Raw genomic sequence first — 11,167 nt, forward strand, 5'->3', positions numbered from 1 at the left:
TGCCTATGTCGTTGGTGCCAACATGCACCACGACAACTGGATCCACCCCAGCTGGGGCCAAAAGCTTGTCCACACGATCTGGAAGGTCTGCTACCTGGGCACCAGGCAGGCAAGACACCGTACGGGACCCTCTATCACGCGTGCACACATAACTGTCTACTCCCCTAATAATTGAATCCCCTACTACCACAACCTCCCTCTTCCTGGGGGGAGGGGGCTCCTCAGTGCCCAAGGGCCCACCTGCCTCCCCAGTCCCTTCTGACTCTAAAGCTGGAAGCACCTGAAACCTGTTAGACACAGACACCTCAGGTGATGCCGCCTCTGTAACGTGTGTACGCCTTTTCCTGCGTCTACGACCTACGGTCACCCAACTCTTGACCTCTCTGCTCTTCATTCTCCCTCCTCTCCGCTAGTGGCATACACACCATCTCCCTATTAACTAGCTCCTCTAACTTACTGTTGCATTGGATGAGAGCCAGTTGCTCCTCAAGGTCGCGAACCTTGACCGTGAGTGAGTCCACTAGCTTACATCGCTCGCAGATGAAGTCCGACTGGACGCTAACGTCCAGAAGGGCAAACATCTTACAAACGCAACACTGAGCCGGCCCCATAATTAACTAACTCACTATGACCCCGTACTCCCAGCCCAGTAAATTTATATAGTGTATTTAACTATAAAGATTAATTTGCGTAACGATAAATGCAGTAAAGTGCCGAGTACACTAAAATAAGTTATTACTTGTGTTAAAACGGAACTTAATTATTATTTTTATTTAAAATTCAAATTATTTAAAATAAAAAATAAAAAACATATTTAGGTGTAATTTTTGAGGCCGGGAACCAATCAATTGGTCTTCCATTATTTCTTATGGGGAAAATTTGATCAGAGCTTCTTAAGATTCAATCTGAAGTTCTGAACGGATTAAGTTCGAGTTCTGAGGTACCACTGTATTTTGTGTGGGCCCCATTATTTTTCAGCACTGCCTTAACTCTCTTGGGCCAGGTTGCCACTGGAATCCTCTTCCACTCCTCCATGACAACATCACAGAGCTGGTGGATGTTAGAGAGCTTGCGCTCCTCCATCTTCCGTTTGAGGATGCCCCACAGATGCTCAATAGGGTTTAGGTCTGGAGACATGCTTGGCCAGTCCAGCACCTTTACCCCCAGTTTCTTTAGCATGGCAGTGGTTGTCTTGGAGGTGTGTTTGGGGTCGTTATCATGTTGGAATACTGCCTTGCGGCCCAGTTTCCGAAGGGAGGGGATCATGCTCTGCTTCAGTATGTCACAGTACATGTCAATGAACTGTAGCTTCCCAGTGCCGGCAGCACTCATGCAGCCCCAAAACATGACATTCCCACCACCATGCTTGACTGGAGGCAAGACACACTTGTCTTTGTACTCCTTACTTGGTTGACGCCACACATGCTTGACACCATCTGAACTAAATAAGTTAATCTTTGTCTCATCAGACCACAGGACATGGTTCTTGTAATCCATGTCCTTAGTCTGCTTGTCTTCAGCAAACTGTTTGCGGGCTTTCTTGTGCATCATCTTTAGAAAATACTTCCTTCTGGGACAACAGCCATGCAAACCAATTTGATGCAGTGTGCGGTGTATGGCCTGAACACTGACAGGCTGACCCCCCCCCCCCCCTTCAGCCTCTGCAGCAATGCTGGCAGCACTCATACGTCTATTTTCAAAAGACAACCTCTGTATATGACGCTGAGCACGTGCACTCAGCTTCTTTGGTTGACCATGGCGAGGCCTGTTCTGAGTGGAACCTGTCTTGTTAAACCACTGTATGGTCTTCGCCACCATGCTGCAGCTCAGTTTCAGGGTGTTGCAATCTTCTTTTAGCCTAGGCTATCTTTATTTTTTTCAGATCCTCAGAGAGTTCTTTGCCATGAGGTATCATGTTGAACTTCCGGTGACCAGTATGAGAGAATGATGCTGAGTTCTCTCAATAACAAATATACTCCACATCTCATGATAAACTGCCAAAACCGAGCCAACAAAACACAGTATAGTGTATTTGAATTATACACACTTCAGTTATTTGGAAAACATTTGAAACATGTATGGTATTTTGAACGAATCAATAAATTTCAGAACATATTGACACTGTCAGTTTTATTACCTTATACTCATGTAATAAATATGCAAATGTAAATTTGATGGGAATCTGCCTGAGACATAAAGAAAAATTTAAAAATCAGTTATAATTATTACTATATGTCATGATCCGATCATCCGCTCCTCCCATGTGCCACGCCCCCTCATCTACCCCGTGTGGATTCCCCGTGTTTACCATGTAGGATCACACATGCACATATCACAGGGCCTAAATTCCAGGTGGCCTGAGACAAGGCCGAGTCTGGTACGAGAGGCACCAAAGGGGGGTTACACACATGAACACACACACACACAGATAACAAGGGAGGCCAGTACTCCAACTTTTATTGCCCTTGACTTGGCACACAACCCCCCTCCACATACACTCTGCCTTACATCTCACTCACCCAACAGACGAACACCCTAAATGAAATTTCATTTAAGTTTGGCTTTTGTATACCCTGTATATTGATTTACTCACGACTACTAGTCTCAATAGACAGATACGTTATGTTTGTATGTGTCCTTAGACAATCTTAGTGTTTTGTGTGCCACCCTTATAACCATGTTCACGAAGTATCACCTATTTTACCCCTTTGCACTTGAACACATATAAATTTAAATAAATAGATAGGTATAGCTACCATTGTATATATGTTCTCATGGTATACCAGAAGAATCTGGAACATTAGTGTAACCAACCTAACTTTTAGAGAGTCTTCTTTGTTAAAACCCCCCTTTTTCTTCCAACATTCCTTTGTGGTCCTTATCTGATCTTGGTGGACCGTCACCAAGTTTCTTTGTTCTACCATGCTATATTAAAAAGAGCTGAATTAAGGTGTATGTAACCCACTAGAATATCATTCTAGAAAGCTGTGGGTTATATTGTTCATTTGTCAATTTGTGTTTTCATTTAGAGTTGAAGTATTGATGTAAGTGAATGTTTGTTTCCAAGTCGCAGTATATGGTGCTTGTGCCTTTAAGAACACCGTTTGGTAGCAAGGTGGGTGGGGGTGTACAGGGGAAAAACGTGGTTTTGCAATACAAGTTAGGTTGTCTTCATTTTCATTGGTTTGTATGTGTTAAGACCCACCCTCCCAGGATAATAGAAAATTGCGAGTGGTTAAAAAGGAGGGAGAGGGAGACCCGGAGAGGGGCAGCTGTAAGTTGAGAGAGCAGTAGAGCGATAGAGAGACAGATTGGAGTAATTGAGGGAGTTAATCGATAAACCATCGTATTAATATTTTTGCAGAGGATATAGTGAGTGTGTATTCTCAGGCGGTGGCCATTATTTTGGTTGTTTTACCTGAGTTATCCGTGTATTGGTTTCGCTATTGTGGTTATTTCACTCGCTGGTAAATGGCGTGTGAGCGGACTGAGTTTTAAGTTATCCGAACGATAAACTGAAGGAAGAAAACCAGGACTGAACGCGACAAGAGTTCATCGCGCGTTCGGATCAAGGGAAACTAAGTGGCGCCACGGATCGCCGCGTGATCGGGGGTTCTCCTGGCGGCACTGGAGGGTAACCCACGCCGGCGGCCCGAGACAGCACTGGAAGTGGACCTGCAGGGGCTCTAACAAAGGGTTCCCTATAACAGTTTGCTGTGTACCCGAGATTGAGGTATGTTATTGATTTATTTTGTGCTCAGGAGAGTGAAGAGGCCAATTTTCAGTTTCTCTGGTCACTACGAACACGAGCTACATTCCAGGCCTGCAACGGGGTGGGTTATGAATAAATGCTTAGGGTGTGCATGGGCCCACGAGTGTTTAACCAGTTATACAGTGTCATTCAGCACGTCTAGTCGCTGTGAGCATTTAATGTGATATGTCCCAGTCATAGTGAGGTTGTTTAAGGTATATGTGATACTTTATTTTGGTTAATTTAGTAACCCAGCGGCTGGGAAATTTTCCTTTTCCCCTTTGGGGCTAATTGTTTTCTAACTAGTAATTCTTTTGATGGTGTGATTCATTATCACGTGAAACGTGTTTCTGTGGTTCTTACGTGTTTCTTTCTTTCTGACTTTAATTAAAGTACGTGTTTTACTTATTCAAGTGTTTCATTAATTACAGAGAGTTTCAATTGACAAAGGGTAGTTGAGTTTGGTTAGATTTGATTCAACAGATTGTTTAAGGACCAAGGTAAACCAGGTGGTGACACCAGAGGGGCCTGAATACAACATCGCTAAGGCACTAGATTATTGAACCTGGTGCTGCCCCCTTGCCAGTTTGGGTAAAATAGGGCAGGGGGCGCTACATAAAGTGGGGGCTCGTCCGGGATCTCCCTCTGGTACGTCACTGACGAGTTTTTGAAAGAAAGGAGGCAGATCAGATCAGTTAAACCGCCATCATGGCTTTGAGAAATGACCCTAGTCTACAAGCAGAGCTAATCAACTGGTGCAAAGAGGCTGGCATTGAGGAGTGTCATGCATTATTGTTGGTAAATGTGCCTACCCATACCGATGTTGCAGCCATTGAAGAGATAATGGAAACTGTGAAAGTCTTAGGGAGAGTTCGTGTCCGGGACACACGAGAAGGATCCACCTCACGTTTTCTGCTGGTGTTGTGTGAATGCAAACAAGCGATTGACCTCACACGCATACCTCCAGAAGTGTCACCTGGAGAAAGGAAAGAGCCATGGGCTGTCATAGCGGTCCCAGGACTCGTTGATAAGGTACGAGTTGAACAGCTAATTCGAGGGGCAGTGAACTCAGACCTGATGTTGCTCCAGCTTCAGCTAAGAGAAAGGAAATACCACCCACCTTCTTTTCTGAACCTGCTGAAGGAGATACGTGAGGCAGAGGAGAGTGAAGCATCTCGCCACAGAATGTCTGCTAAAGCCAAGGCCATACAATACCATGAAGATGAAAGAGCCAGCACGTCTGTCATCCAGGAACTAAAGGCCGAGATTCAAGACTTAAGAACCCAGATATGTGGAGGTGAGTCCAAAACAGTGTCTACATCATCTCTGGTAATTAAACCTAAAGAAAAGCAGATAAAACAGACTGACAATTCTGAAGTCCAAGAGTTAAGGAAACAGGTTCGACACCTGCAACAGCAGTTGGCAATTATGAGTGTCAGCTCTACTCACCACTCATCTCAGATTCCAGAGCCACGACCAAAACCCTCCATTTCTGCAACGTCCCCGAAGGGCAAGTCTGCAAGAACGAGAGATGATTATTTCTGCTACAGATGTGGTCAGGATGGGCATATTGCGACAAAGTGTCAGGCTTCACCAAACCCGGATCAAGTGATTCAAAAGCTGATTCGTTCTCTCCAGCAAGCAAAAAGTGAGAAGTATGAGACTGACGACAACCCCAGAAAAGCTCAGAACCAAGCATGTTTCTCCAAAAAGAGTCAGACGGATGTCAGCGAATCCGGCAGTCTTCCTAAAGGCCTGGTTGGACCAGCATTAACTGTGGATGTGAAGCTTAATGGTCATGGGTGTCAAGCCCTGCTAGACACCGGATCACAGGTGACGATTGTGTTTGTGCTGGTTTTCCCGAAATCTCCCAGATGTGCCCATTCACCTGCTGACTGGATTGTCCATATGGGGGCTCAGTTCAGCCAGTTACCCGTATAAGGGATATATAGTGGTCGATGTTACCTTCCCTGCATCCGTAACTGGCGTGGAGGAGTCTTTGTCCATTCTGGCTCTCGTTTGCCCTGATCCTCAAGGTCCCCCTCAGGTGCCAGTTATAATTGGTACTAACACCAGTTTCTTCAAACGACTTGCTGCACTCACTCAAGGTAATGAGGGAGCCGATGTCGCATGTATGTTAAAAATCCAGACCCGACACTCTGCCATCCATTTGCCACAGCGGCAGGAAAGTAAAAGACTCCCTGACAAGCCTGAAGGGAAAGTCCGGTGGATAGGGCCTGGTGATTGTGTTGTCCCACCCAGAGGGGAAGTACCGGTCATCTGTCAAATGGAGATTGACAAGCCTCAGAGAACCGAGATCTTTGTGGTAGACACTGAGGAGGCAGACAGCCTTCCAGCTGGGACGTTTATAACCTCTGTAGTACTTCCGTCTTCGGCTGTAGATGGAAAAAACATTCAAGTCATAGTGCATAATGAAACATCTAAGGATATTTCTATCCCAGCAGGCACCGTACTTGCCCACATGTATCCCACTGACACGCTTGCAGTACCCTCAGGGGGTTCCAACAGCTCCAAAGAGATAGACCCAATGTTGTTTGATTTCAGTGAGTCATCCATTCCTAAGGCTTGGGAACTAAGGTTGCGACAGAAGTTGGCAGCCCGAGGTGATGCCTTTTCAACTGGCGAGTGGGATGTGGGACTAGCTCGTGGAGTTGAACATCACATCAGACTGACGGACAACAAACCATTCAGAGAGCGCTCCAGACGCATTGCTCCTGCAGACATAGATGATGTACGGCGTCATATCAAAGAACTGTTGGCGGCTGGAATCATTAAAGAGTCAAGGAGTCCGTATGCCTCTCCCATAGTAATCGCACGGAAAAAGAGTGGGCCAATCAGAATGTGCGTAGATTACCGAACTTTAAATGCTCGTACCATTCCGGATCAGTACACCACCCCCAGGATTGATGACGCCCTGGACTGTCTAGCTGGTAGTAAGTGGTTCTCCGTACTGGACCTCCGTAGTGGTTATTATCAAATAGCCATGGGGGAGGAAGATAAAGAGAAGACAGCGTTCATCTGCCCCTTAGGCTACTTCCAGTTCGAACGGATGCCACAAGGGATTACTGGAGCTCCAGCCACATTTCAGCGGCTAATGGAGAAAGCTGTTGGTGACATGCACCTCCTCCAGGTAATAGTCTATCTCGATGACATTATCGTGTTTGGATGCACCCTGGAAGAACACGAGGAAAGACTACTAAAAGTCCTAGACCGTCTGCGAGAGTGTGGCCTGAAAGTCTCAATTGACAAGTGCCAATTTTGTCAGTCCCAAGTCTGCTATGTGGGACACATTGTGTCAGCTGCTGGAGTATCCCCGGATCCAGTCAAGATTGAAGCTGTAACTCGCTGGAAGGTGCCCACTGATCTAAAGTCCTTGAGATCGTTTCTTGGGTTTTGTGGATTTTACAGACGATTTATCAAGGATTACTCAGCCATCGTAAGGCCCTTAACGGAGTTAACCAAAGGGTACCCACCAACGTCTGGACAGAACTGAAAGGCAGGAGATGCCAAGAAATATTACAAAGAGACCGAACCTTTCGGAGAGCGTTGGGATGACCACTGTATTGCAGCTTTCCGTAACATCATTTACAGTCTGACCCATGCTCCAGTTCTTACTTTCGCCGATCCAACCAGACCTTATGTGCTGCATGTGGACGCTAGTCTGAGAGGCCTTGGTGCTGTTTTAAATCAGGAGCATCCTAGCGGGCTCAGGCCTGTGGCCTATGCCAGTCGAAAACTGAGTGCCTCCGAGCAACGTTACCCCATTCATCAGCTGGAGTTCCTGGCGCTTAAATGGGCCGTTGTGGACAAGTTTCACGACTACCTGTATGGTAGAGTTTAGATTCTCTGCCCGAGCCCAGACCCGACCCGACACGACCCGTGGGCCGGGTCGGGCCGATATTTCCTGCCACTATCTTCGGGCCGGGCCGGGCCGGGCCGGGCTGGGCGGGGCCATGATCAAGCATTTGTGTGTGGTTTTTTTTTTTTTAAATCATTACTTAATTAGCCTAATTGGGTGGAGAGCTATGCCATAATTATAAATGTAGCTCCCTCCCGTAAGACACGAGCACAAGAGTCCTTTGCATTTAACTGAGCCGACGGTTTATTGAAAAGACAGTGGCTTCGTTATTATCACCATCATGGCAGACGTGAGAACTAAATACAGATACGGAAACACAAAATCAAGCACATTTACTTACAATATTAGCTAACAAACATTGAAATTCAAATGAAATATAAACATAAATAACAAAGACAGCTTAGAGAATTCATATACAGTTAACACGAACCTCAGTTAGCATTTACATTTACATGGCTAAATACAACAAACTTAACTAAAACTTAATTAACACATACCTCGTTGGCTGCTTACGGAAGGATTTAACCTTTTTCTTAACCCTTTACTTAAAGTTCGATGCCGAGCACACAAACTGGTTCCAGCAGCAAGCGAACTGGATAAGTGAAAACGTGCTTTTCTTCTAAACGTGTCTCAAAAATCCATTCTGAATAAACAAACAATGCAGTTTACATGCTTCGTCCTTGTTGCATTTTTCATTAAGATAAATCTAAACTAATTTCTGTAGTTCAAACAACTTAGAATTGTAGTTGAGAACGTCTGTTACAACGGCTCACGTATTAAAAAATAGTCGGGTTTAAATCGGGCTCGGGCTCATAATTACAGTTAATGTGTCGGACCGGGTCGGGCTCGGACACAAGGTGCACGGGCTCGGGTAGGGTCGGGTTTAATTTTTTGGGCCCGATCTAAGCTCTACTGTATGGTGCCCAGTTCGTAGTTAAAACGGACAACAATCCACTTACCTATGTGTTGTCAAGTGCAAAGCTGAGTGCGACGGGTCATCGTTGGTTAGCTGCTTTAGCTACCAATAACTTTAGTTTGCAGTACAAGCCGGGAAGTCACAACATCGATGCGGACGTGCTGTCCCGATATCCCTGTGAATCAACTGGCTGCTTTGAATGGCAGGAAGTTTCAAAGTCAGGGGTAAAAGCCATTTGTCAGCTGGCGAGTGTTCCTGAGAGTGAGTCGTCATCTGGACTGGTGGATCATTTATGTGTCCCTCCACAGAGCGTTCCGGGGGCATTCGTTTGTCCCACTGCATTGAGTCTGGGTCATATGGAGCAGTTGACTATTGAAGAGTTGAGGAGGGCTCAAGTGGAGGATCCTGTGGTGGGTGTAGTGAGGAGAGAAGTGGAGTCTGGGAAAATACTTACCGGAGCGAAGAATTCCAATGCTACCGTGGCTCTGCTGTCAAGGTTCCAAGTTGGTCGTCCAGAACCAACTTCTGTACCGAGTCTCAAAAGGTTACTGTGGAGGAGAAAAGAAATAACTCGTCTTACCTGAGAAGTACTGGTCCCAGGTAGTATGTTCCTTGCATGATGACTCCGGTCATTTCGGAATAGAGAGAACCACGGAACTCCTGAGAGATCGCTTCTATTGGCCCCGAATGTCCACCTACATAGAACAGTATGTCAAGAACTGCGGTCGCTGTGTAGCCAGAAAGACGATACCCAAGAGGATAGCACCACTGAACCACCTGACCAGTGGTGGGCCATTCGATTTAGTGTGTATTGACTTCTTGTCCATAGAGCCGGACTCTAAAGGTTTCAGTAACGTTCTTATAGTAACAGATCATTTCACCCGTTATGCCCAAGCGTTTGTAGCCAAAGACCAAAAAGCTCTGACTGTGGCAAAAATACTGTGTGACAAATTCTTTGTTCACTACGGCTTACCCTCCCGAATTCACTCCGATCAAGGCAGAGATTTTGAGAGTGGTCTGATAAAAGAACTACTGCATATGCTGGGGATCCGGAAATCCAGAACGTCTCCCTATCATCCACAAGGGGACCCGCAGCCTGAAAGGTTTAATCGAACCCTACTGTCCATGCTGGGTACTCTGAATCCAGTGGAGAAAAGCAGATGGAGTCGACATATTACCCGACTAGTGCACGCTTATAACTGTACTAAAAACGAAGCAACCGGGTACTCACCGTATTACCTTCTGTTCGGAAGGGAGGCTCGTTTACCTGTGGATGTGTGCTTTGGGACTTCACCTGATGGAAAAGGAGCTGGTAGCCATCGACAGTACATGGAGAGGATGAAATCAGAATTGCAAAGAGCGTATCAGTTAGCAGCCGAAACCGCTCAGAAAAGTCAACAGAGGAACAAACTCTTGTATGACTGGCATGTAAAACATCAGACCTTGACTGTAGGAGATCGGGTGCTGAAAAGAAATCTGGCATTGACAGGAAAACAGAAACTCGCAGACAAATGGAATGCTGTACCTTACCTGGTTGTGGAGAAGCTGAAGAACTTACCGGTATACCGTTTGAAGCCGGTATCCGAGATGGGAAATGTTAGAACTTTACACCGAGATCATCTCTTACCAGTGGGGGAGAATGTGAGGTTGTTAGTATCGGAAGAACCGAGGATGGGGTCAGGGGGGCCAGTGACCAGGACAGGGCAGGTGGAGAGGGAAAAGAGAAGATTAAGAGAAAGAAAAGTGAATGTGGTAGAAAGTGACTTAAGAAATGTCTCTGAAAGTCAAGAGGATGACCTGGGGTATTATCACCCGGATAGGGTGGAGGGACAGCCCAGGACAGAGGCTGATGCACAGGATGGATCTGTGGTGGAGGAGGACTCAGTTTGCCGTGGGGGTGAATTGGATAGACCTTGTGAAGAGGAGGAAGAGCCGACATTCACTGAAGAAGATCTGGGAGGCCTATTAAATCAGAATTCAGTGGAAACCAGAGATCCTGGTTTAGGAGGGGGAGATCATGGCGCTAGTAATTCTACCAGAGAGGTAGTCGAAGTTAGCCTTTCCCGCCCCAGAAAGAACAGAAAACCTGTAGTCAGATTGAGCTATGATAGCTTGGGTCGATCCACTAACAGACCTGTAACCCTATTTCATAAAGGGATGGTTGTAAAGGTAGATGGTGGGGCAGGTTTAGCCAGGAAATCTTGTAATACCGTCTGGTGCCACCATATGGCTCAGTGTACTCAGTGTGCACAGGTAAATGCTTCCGTAGAGCCCAGGGTTACGGTTAAATTGTAGAAAACTAATCTCATGGGGACATGAGATATTTAGAAGGGGGAGTATGTAACCCACCAGAATATCATTCTAGAAAGCTGTGGGTTATATTGTTCATTTGTCAATTTGTGTTTTCATTTAGAGTTGAAGTATTGATGTAAGTGAATGTTTGTTTCCAAGTCGCAGTATATGGTGCTTGTGCCTTTAAGAACACCGTTTGGTAGCAAGGTGGGTGGGGGTGTACAGGGGAAAAACGTGGTTTTGCAATACAAGTTAGGTTGTCTTCATTTTCATTGGTTTGTATGTGTTAAGACCCACCCTCCCAGGATAATAGAAAATTGCGAGTGGT

This window comes from Paramormyrops kingsleyae, chromosome 1 (genome assembly GCF_048594095.1).
Source record: "Paramormyrops kingsleyae isolate MSU_618 chromosome 1, PKINGS_0.4, whole genome shotgun sequence".
NCBI lineage: Eukaryota > Metazoa > Chordata > Actinopteri > Osteoglossiformes > Mormyridae > Paramormyrops > Paramormyrops kingsleyae.